The sequence below is a fragment of the Lepus europaeus genome, chromosome 8 (assembly GCF_033115175.1).
Source record: "Lepus europaeus isolate LE1 chromosome 8, mLepTim1.pri, whole genome shotgun sequence".
Lineage (NCBI taxonomy): Eukaryota > Metazoa > Chordata > Mammalia > Lagomorpha > Leporidae > Lepus > Lepus europaeus.
Window position 1 is genome coordinate 85,973,601 of NC_084834.1, and position 9,679 is coordinate 85,983,279.

Consider the following 9,679-nt stretch of genomic DNA (forward strand, 5'->3'; position numbering starts at 1 on the left):
TACTTAAACCACTGTTTCAATTCATTGCTATAACAAAATCATAGATACTTGGTAATGTATCAGAAAAGGGATTTATTTAACTCACAATTTTGGAGGTTCAAAGGTATGGCATGATCATCAGCTTGGCTCCAGCATAAACTTGATGATGGATGTCATCTTGGTGGGAACCATTGTAAAGGGGAGATATCCCATGGTGAGACAGGAATCCAAAGATAGTGAAGATGCCAGTATTGCTCTTCGATAGTAACTCTTCTAGGGATCTAATGGGGATTTCATGAGGTCTACATTAATCCCTTCTAAGGACATCACCTCCAGTAACCTTACAACTCTCAGTAGGTTCCACCTAATAAATGTTACACCAATTCTTCACTTCACCTTATTGGGGACCAAACTTCCAGAAAATGAACTTGTGAGAAACAAACTCACATCATATCCAAACTACAGTGCCACCAGGCCTGCCTGAAGTGTTTTTGCTAGGACAATTTAAACCGACTAATAGAGAATCATTACACTGTGTGACTACCAACAATCTTAATTCTGCTCACTTAGCTGATTTTCCATCAATTAAAACATTAACATTCTGTCCTTGTGGTCTCCAAGGTTTTTTTTTTTTTGGTTTTTTTTTTGTTTTTTTGTTTTTTTTTTTTTTTTGACAGGCAGAGTGGACAGTGAGAGAGACACAGAGAGAAAGGTCTTCCTTTTGCCGTTGGTTCACCCTCCAATGGCCGCCGCGGTAGCACGCTGCGGCCGGCGCACCGCACTGTTCCGATGGCAGGAGCCAGGTGCTTCTCCTGGTCTCCCATGGGGTGCAGGACCCAAGCACTCGGGCCATCCTCCACTGCACTCCCTGGCCACAGCAGAGGGCTGGCCTGGAAGAGGGGCAACCGGGACAGGATCGGTGCCCCGACCAGGACTAGAACCTGGTGTGCCGGCGCCGCAAGGCGGAGGATTAGCCTGTTGAGCCACTGTCTCCAAGTTTGAAGTAGTTTGTTCTCGATTAGAATTTACCATGGATTTTTCTAAAAGATTTCATATACCAAGCCCCAAATCTGGTACTATAGGTATCTTCATGTAATTTTTTACAACACTTATTTATTTGAAACTTAGAGTAACAGAAAAAGTGAGAGAGAAATCTTCCATCTGCTGGTTCAGTTCCCAGTTGGCCACAATGGCGAGGGCTAAGGCAGGCCGAATTCAGAAGCCAGGAACTTCATCTGGATTTCCCACATGGGTGGCAGGGACACAAACACTTGAGTCATCTTCCACTGTTTTTCCCAGGCCATTGACAAGGAGCTGGAAAGGAAGTGAGCAGCCAGGTAATTTTTTTTTTTTTTTTTTTTTGACAGGCAGAGTGGATAGTGAGAGAGAGAGAGACAGAGAGAAAGGTCTTCCTTTGCCGTTGGTTCACCCTCCAATGGCTGCCGCTGCCGGCGCACTGAGCTGATCCGAAGCCAGGAGCCAGGTGCTTCTCCTTGTCTCCCATGGGGTGCAGGGCCCAAGCACTTGGGCCATCCTCCACTGCACTCCCGGGCCATACCAGATAAAACTGGAAAATTATTTGTAGATGTTATTAGTACATCTAATGACTTCAGCGATGAGACAAATTGTTGTGAGGAGTGGTTATAAAGTTTCACATGAGCTACATTGTACAAATATGTATCTGGAATATAATTCTAGATTGTTATCAAGTATAGTACTGGGTTTTTTGGTAGTGAGGTTCTGCAAACTAAATAGAACATATTTTATATCATTCATTTTTTTGTAATGTTTATGACAATCCACCCCATCTTTCACCTTTCTTTTCTTTTTATATATTGCTGTCACCTTTTTATCCCACAATAAGATAAATGTGCTTGTCTATTCATTGATCTCTCTATCTGCTATCCCTAGAATATGTCTTTATGCACACAAATTCAAATTTCAAGTTTTTTAAAGATTTATTTATTCATTTAAAAGTCAGAGTTACACACAGATAAAAGGAGAGGCAGAGAGAATGAAAGAGAGAGAGGTCTTCCAACCACTGGTTCACTTCCCATTTGGCCGCAACAGTCAAAGCCAGGAGCCAGGAGCTTCTTCTGGATCTCTCATGGGAGTCCAGGGGCCCAAGGACTTGGGCAATCCTCCACTGCTTTCCCAGGCCACAGCAGAAAGCTGGATCGGAAACGGAGCAGCCAGGACTCCAACCAGCGTCCATATAGGATTTTGGCATTGCAGGCGGTGGCTTTACCTGCTACACCATAGCACCAGCCCCAATTTTACGTTCCTTAATGCATAACATTCAGTATGCTAGTCCATTGCTTAGAAATATTCCGAGTTCCCTCAGCATTTACATGATTTACAAACTCCTTTGCCTTATACTTTATGCCTTACAAATAACTTGATCTTAACCTTGGTGCATCAATACTAATTTCCTTATCCTTTAGTTAATTATATTTTTCTGTGTCTGCATTTGTCAGGGGTTTCCAACCAGTGGTAATGCCCTGCCCCTTTTTTCACTCAAAGACATTGGCAATATATATGGGCAAATATATTTTATTTCTGACTAGATGATTTCTTTATTTGAAATGCAGTGTGATGGAGGTGTGAGGGGAGAGAAAGAGAGAGAGAAATAGAGAGACAGACTGTGCCTTCCATCTACTGGTTCACTCTCCAATTGTATGGCCATAACAGCAGGGGCTGGGCCAGACTAAAGTCAGGAGCCTGGAGCTCCCTTCTGGTTTCCCTTGAGGTTGGGAGGGGCTGAAGTAATTCAGTTATCATGTGCTGTTTCCCTGGAATGAGAGCAGAAAGTTGGATGGGACACAGAGGAGCCAGGACTAGAATTTGCACTCCTATACGGAATGCAGTCATCCCAAACAACATATAAATTGTTGCCACAACATCTCATGCTGGAAAAATTTTAGTTATCACCATAGGGAATGTGGTGTGCTAATGGCATAGAGTACAGCTAAACATTCTACTGTGCACAGGATAGCTGTTCACCACAAAGGATTTTTTTAAACATTTAACAATAATTAACTACTATTAATAATACCAAGATGGAGAAACTGCTATATCTTATGACAGTATGTATTTTTTTTCCTTAAATGACACTTTCCTATTTGTTTCATACATTGTAAATTCTTCAATGTTTAGCACAAAGTTATACGACATTGTCTTTGAAAACCATGGCCAATTCTATCTTCTGCATCTTGCAATCATACATTTGTATTGGCTCAGTTTGTCACTGATCCCATATTATATATAAGTTAAACTCTTATGTGTGCCATATGTATCTGCCAAATATATTCCAAAAACTTTTAAAAAAGTCACAAATTTTTATAAAATGTTTTATTTTGATTACAGAAAATCCTACTAGTAAATATAAGTGTGAAACTCTAACATTTTTTAAGAATCAGACTCACTCACATGTTAATAATGTATATTATGGGAAATGACAATAAAAGTAAAAAAGCATTTCAGTTAATTCATTTGAAAATTGGATTTCCCTTCCTTTTTGGAATCACGCAGATTAATTTTATTTATTGTTTATGAGGAAAATAATTTTAATTATTTTATGAAATTTTGTTTGATTTGAAAATATAAATGTTATTAAATGTTATGGACTGTGTATGTTTTTATCATGCTATCATTTATATATTATTCTTACAGAGTACATACAGTGGAGGAATATTTTTTCTGCCTTTATTTTCAAATGAATTTAGAGTGTATTTCCAAACTATACCTTGCTTCTGTATTTTTGCTATAAATCTTACTCTTGCATCATTTAAAATTTAGCTGCAGGGCTCCCTAAAAAGTTACTAAAATAATTTTTTTCTATCTTCCTTCCTTTTTAAAGTGTTTGCTTTTGACAAAGAAGACTAAAAGTAACGAGTGGTGGCATTTTTTCATTAGTCATTTAAAAAGAAAGGGTGACTCTTTGCACATGTCCACTCAGTAAAAACTTACATGATGAAAAATGAGGAATAATCCATTGCTTTTCTGCACCATGAAATCCATGTACTGTTTTATGTAGCTATAAAATAGATGACTGCTTCCCATAGTGCACATGGTGCCAAAACAATCTGCATAGTAGCCCATTTTTTTTCAAGTGTTAAGCAGCCAGCTTGAACAATTGATGGGAAATGAAACTCATCTAATATTTGGGGTTTTGTTCTGTAAGGATGCATCTTTGTAGTATCCTACTCTGGAAAAGAAATGCATGTTTCAGAGAACTCCAAAGTGTTCGGGGCCAGACTGATTTTATTAAAACTATTTCTTCTCCCTCTTGCTTAATTGAAAAAAAAAAAAAAACTGATTATTTCAATATCTGAGACAAGTCTATCACTCTTCTTTAATTAGCTCAAGGAAAAAGGCCTGTATCTCCACAACAGGAAAATAACTGTCAAATTACATCATTTGGAAATTGCTGCATGCTTTTCTCCACAACATTGTAAACAGATTTTATAAGTAGAATTGCCTTGTTGTTAAAATACAAACTCATTGGCATCTGAAAGTTTTCAAGTGCTGTTTTCTTTACTTGCTGGAGTATCTGAGTGTATGGAAGTAAGTACCATTACAATATTTGGAAAATCTAGATGTCTTAGTTTTTAATGGACAAGATCAAAGGAAGATTTAAGTAACAATGCAATCTCACTGCATAATCTACTGATAACTGGAGTTCCCACTCTATAAAACTTTAACACCTCATTCTCTTTGACTTCTTTGTCCATCCTCAAGCTCCATCACAGTCAATGTTCATCATGCCCACTCAGTGACCCAAAACCAACATGGGTTAATTACAGTATCTGCATGTGGACATCTACTACTCTCAGATTTAAATATCAAATAAATGCATTTAATCACATCAGCTACACATAAATCTCTCAATTTTAGTGTAAAAATATTTCTGAAAGACATCACTACTACAAAAATCAGATTTACTTAATAGTCCATATGTAATTTAAACTTACAGAATAGAAAAAGATATGATTTATTCATCCATTTAATCAGATTGGTTGATTCAATAATTATTCATTTAACACATACTATAGGCCAAGCACTGCACAAAAACTGGAAGAAAGAAATATAAAATGCTAAAGATTACATTTTCTATAAAGTTATGGTGAATTTTCTAATTTTCTTAGGAATATACATGCCTGATTTTCTTTTAATGTAAAATATTATTTGAGATTGTCTTCCCAAACCATAAGGGAATTCTCTTTATTGAAGCATTTTCCCTCTCAAACTGCATTTTTCAGTGTGCATTTATTACCTAGCAACCAAGCCATAAAAAAACTAATGTTGGATCTTAGATTGATAGGGTTTTTGGTAGCTGTAGTATAAAACATATTTTATGATGAAACCCATAGAAATTTCCTCCTCAACAACAAAGGATTTAAGAATTATTGTACAGCTTGCTCACTTCAGGAAAACACATTTCAGCTTTCAGGGATTCCTGATTGATATTCTTTGAAATGCTGAAAATATCACACTGGTAAATGATGCCCTGCAGACTCCAATCATCTTTTCATCTGTAGAACCATAGGCCAACGTAGTAAAAATCTTGTGACGGACTGAGTACATCCCACTTGGCATGAAGTGACAGCATCATTTCAGACCATGGTTGAAGCTTCAACAAAGCTAGCAAACAAGAATCGCTTACCCTGGCCAATGTTCTCCTTGGATTTGTGAAAATTTGGCGGTCCTTGGATATGTGTGAAATGTTGTGATGTTCTTTAACTTGCTTTTAAAAATGAATGTCACTCCAAAATCTACTTTATGACTTCAAAATGTATTAAACATTAACCTTGAGAAACAGTGTTTTCAGTAGTCAAGCTGTTTGTGTCTGAAACCAGATTGGCTAAATTCAAATTATGACCCTGTAATTCTAGTTGTAGGACCTTGGATGGTTTATGATTTAAAAACCTTGTACCTCAGTTTTCCTCTTTGTAAAATAGGGATAATGATGATGCTTGTCTCCTAGGATTGTTTTTGGGTTAAAATGAGGTAGTTCATTGAAAAGCACATAGAGTAACTGCTCAATTGATGGTAGCTATTATTATCAGATTTATTTTCCTTCTGATGAGTCAGAAACTCAGTAGTGCCTTGATCCTTAGGTGACCTCGGCCTTTAATGTGTATTGACATCCTGCAACATTTCCATGAGTGGCCCTTTGAAAAGCTCTGCGCAATTTTCAAATCCCCAATTCCACTTTTCACTTTCATTAGGTGACCTTATGGCCTTTGGTAGTGAAACAATAGAGGCTTTCTGAAGGGGAGTCCATAAACACTCTCCTTTCCATTTAAAGATGGCTCTGAGCCATTGTGTTACTACCATGCTAGATTTGCTTTTGATCTGTAGGAAGAACACTCCCTCTTTCTTATCAAAGCCATTACTCCACTTGTGAAAGCTTTCTTATTATTTTAATTGTACATGTTTATGGTGTACAGTGTGATATTTTGATACATGCATTCAATGCATGATGATCAATCAGGTCAGTTAGAATCTCAGGCTGCTTAAAAATTGTGTAAATATTTTTATTAAGACTGACTAATAGTAGGTTTTTATAGAACACAGTGTGATGTTTAGTAAATGTGTACAATGTTTACTGATTGAGTCACGATAATCAAAATTTTAATCTTTTTTCCTTTATGTTCTATTGGAAACTTTAAGCTCCACACTTTCATTTGTTCATAAAATATGTAACGCTTTCATTCTGAATTTTAGTCACTCTACCATAGTATAGAAAACAGAACTTATATCCTTCTGAGTTTTGGTACCTGTTATCCAACCTCCCTCTAATACCTCCCCATACCACTCTTCTCAGTCTGCAGTAACCCCTGTTGTATGTTCAGGTTAATTCCTTTTGGTTTCCAAAAGGGAAACTATGAAGTCTCCAAAAGGGAGACTATGAAGTATTTGCCTTTCTGTGTCTGCCTGAGTTCATATAAAGCAGCGTCCTCAAGCTCCATCCATTTGCTGCAAATAACATAATTTCACTCTATTATGATTGAATAATATTCCATTTTTCAGGTGGACACTTCACTTAAATATATATATAGGCTATTATGAATAGTGCTACAATAAACATGGGAGATTAGGTACCACTTTCATATAATAATTCCTTTATTTTGGATATATACCCAGTAGTGGGATTGTTGGATCATATTGCACACACATTTCTAGTTTTTTGTTTGTTTTTTTCTTAAAGATTTATTTATTTATTTGAAAGAGTTACAGAATGAGAGATATATTCCTTCTACTAGTTCACTTTGCAAATGGCCGCAGAGGCCATAGCTGGGCTGATCTGAAGCCACTAGCTTCTTCTGGGTCTCCCACTTGGGTAATGGGGCCATCTTCTGCTGCTTTCCCAGGCACATTAGCAGGGAGCTGGATCAGAAGTGAAGCAGCCAGGACTCAAACCAGCACCAAATGGAATGCCACACCACAGGTAGTGGATTAAACCACTAAGTCAATGCACCAGTTCCCATTTCTAGTTTTTTTGTTTTTTTTTTTAAGGTATGTCCATAATGGTTTCCATAGTGGATGCACTAATTTATAGTCATACCAATACTTAATAATTTTCACTCTTTCTCCAAGACCTCATGAGCATTTATTGTGTTGATAATAGTATTCTCATTGTGGTTCTGATTCTATTTCCCTTTTTTCATTATTTTGAATTTGAGCACTTTTCCATATGCTCAATGGCCACTTACATGTTTTCTTTTGAGAAATATTTATCCAGATCATTTGCTCATTTTAAAAACAGGATTATGCTTTTTTTCTGGTTAGTTCCTTAGACATACTGAATATTCACCCTACATAGGTGAAGAGTATGTAAATATTTCCTCCTCTTCAACTTGTTCTGTCTTCACTTGGTTAATTGTTATGCAGAATTTTCTTAGTTTGATATAATCCCATTTGTCTAGATTTGCTTTTGTTACTTTTGTTTTTGGGGTCTTATCCAAAATAATCTTCACCTATAACAGTGTCTTGAAGTGTTTCTTGAAGTGTTTCTTCAATCATTCATGTAGTTTCAGTTCTGATATTTACATCTTTGATTCATGTTGGCTTGATTTCATTCTTCTACATAAACACACACACAGAGATAGGTAAATAGATGGTAGGGTAGATTTTAGAGCTATCAATATCTGTATATCAATCAATCTATCATTTATCATTTATCTATCTAGCCAGTTTCCAGCACCTCTCTAACATGTGTTCTTTGCAGCTTTGTCAAAAATCAGTTTTGGGGGCTGGTACTGTGGTGTAGTAGGCTAAGCCCATATGGGCATCAGTTTGTGTCCTGGTTGCTCCTCTTCCAATCCAGCTTTCTGATTACGGCCTGGGAAAGCAGTAGAATATGGCCCAAGTTCTTTGGCCCCACCCATGTGGCAGACCAGGAAGAAACTCCTGGCTCTTGGCTTCAGTCTGGCCCAGCATTGGCCATTGTGGCCATTTGGGGAGTGAACCAGCATGTGGAAGGTCTCTCTCTCTCTCTCACTCTCTCTCTCTCTCTCTCTCTTTCCTTCTATCTATATATAACTTTTTCTTTCAAATAAATAAAGCTTTTTAAAAAAGGAGTTGACACGTAGATCTGTGTAGACTCTTGTTTGTCTAACATCATTCTGTTTCTCTTCTATTCCTATCCCACCAACTCATTCAACAGCAGCAACATGTATTAGTTTAATTTCTTTAGATGACTCACTGCTGCAAAAGCTAATTCTGTTATCCACCCTTGTGTTTATGTTGAGGAAGTGTATGCGTGGGTTGGCATGCAGCAGCAATCTCTTTATCCACTAACAGCAAGATGAGCTAGGCTTGGGCTTTTGGTGAAGACTGACCTTGTTTGTCTGAAGAACTCCTCAAACTGCTGTGACATTGGTAGCATCTTTTGTACTTGTCTCAAAGTAGGAATAGTCACCATTGTCCCTGCACCAGGCTCTGGCTTCTTCTATTGAGACCTGTCCTTCAATTATGCAGATCTTGTTGCTCAAAACCAGGACAGGAAAGCTTTCAGGCTCTTTCACATCTGCATAATACATGGATTCTTTCTTCCAGTTACTCAGGTTTTGGAAGCTTTATCAATCATCCACACTGCAAGTACAGTCAGAATCTCTGTCTTCCTGCTTTGGAATCACTCTTGATCAGCTGTGTCCCAAATCTACATGGTAATAAAATGTCCATCCACCTCCAAATTGTGATTTTAAAATGCCACACCAATTGTATGGAAGAGTTGAGCATCAGACTTCTTCATTAAATATCCATTCATAAGAGCAGTCTTCCCAACTCCATCATTTCCAAGAATTACTTTAAGAAGTGATGATTTCCCCGCCATTATTACTCTCAGGAACTTTGACTTCAGAACCTTTAATTGTCCAGTACAGGCGTCATTATCTTCTGGCGTTACTGGGAAGTAATCACTCTGACAACAGGGAAAAGCATTGCACCACAGTGGAAGTTCCTCGTGGCAACCCTGGTGGATAGCTCTGGCAGGCCTGCCTCAGTGCAAAGAGCACAGAAGAAAGGTCACAGATCAGCAGAGGCAGGGCTTTTAGGTTGCTCCAGGCCAAGCCTCCAAAGTGGAGTGAACCCCTTTGTTTACATTTGAATTCCCCGTATTTCTTTGTCTTGCTTAATTGCTCTTGCTAATACCATACTGAATAAGAACAATGAAAGTGAATCCTGGTCTTGTTCC

General features: G+C 37.7%; 1 pseudogene; it reads right to left on the reverse strand.

Moving 5' to 3' along the window:
- Positions 1-8,780: 8,780 nt before the first annotated feature.
- On the reverse strand, positions 8,781-9,319 carry LOC133765614 (ras-related protein Rab-9A-like; annotated as a pseudogene).
- Positions 9,320-9,679: the final 360 nt, after the last annotated feature.